This window comes from Ammodytes marinus (genome assembly GCF_949987685.1).
Source record: "Ammodytes marinus genome assembly, chromosome: 9".
NCBI classification, from domain to species: domain Eukaryota; kingdom Metazoa; phylum Chordata; class Actinopteri; order Uranoscopiformes; family Ammodytidae; genus Ammodytes; species Ammodytes marinus.
The window spans coordinates 10,051,384-10,052,462 of record NC_137213.1 but is presented as its reverse complement, the minus strand read 5'-3'; positions in this window follow the sequence as shown (position 1 = coordinate 10,052,462).

Sequence of the window (1,079 nt, the reverse complement as noted above, 5' to 3'; positions counted from 1 at the left end):
TCTTCAGTCCTTCCCCATTATCTTCGTCCGTGAAACTCCTCTATGTCTCCGAAGCCTCCTGACGTGTGTGTCCGTGCCTGGACCACCGAGACTTTCTGGCTTACTGACTGACGGGACAGTGAGACGCACAATGGCAACTGACGTACTCACAAGCACTCACACACTGCTGCTGTGTGACAGTTGATGAAAACTTCCTCTAGCTTCAGCCTACTATTGCACAACAATATCCTCATTATGTTAAGTAATTTCTTTCTGTTCCGAGATAGACAGAATAAATATATCTATATTTATGTATATCCATCTATCTGTCCATCTAATCTGTCTGTCTATCGATCTGCATTGACAAATATAACACAATTAGGATTGCATGTGGGGTTTAGTCAAATGTCTTTAAAAAAATATTATTCAAATGCTTGGGACTCCCCTTTCTGGCCCCATTAACTCCACTTTCTGTATCAATAGGCTAGATGGATGGCCCCAGCATTGAAATCCATATGAAAGTCACTTTTTATGTGTATCTGATTTTTAAATTTGAACTGGATTGAAGGTTCCTATCACTGAATGAAATGTTTATGGGAGATTATTATGCAAAAAACAAAAGAGAAAGTCTCTGAAGCAGGAGTACCTTCAAGGGAAAACAAACCTGTGTTTAACTTGTAATGCTGCAGGTCTGTCTTCATGGCTTCCTTCCATTGCACCTGAAATACAACATCCCCCCAACCACTCCCACACCATTTTAACACATTCCACTGTCTACATCTGACACTCATGTGACTAGTTCCCAAGAAAGACCTCCACAAGAATGCTATTTGTGCTTCAACAGTGCTTTGCAAATAGCTTTGTCTGACACCTTGAATGAACCAGTCCCAACTGCTGTGTGTTTTGTCACACTCAAACTATACTTTTGTATAGCACGCCCTCAGTTTCCTTCTGCTCCACCTCTCCTTCAAACTCCGTTTGTTAAATAACTTTGAAACACACATAACATACAAGTACACAATCATAACACAAAGGCTGTTTATAAATAGACACCAAGAGCTTTAATCAGTGGAGCATGTGACATATCCACTGACACATTT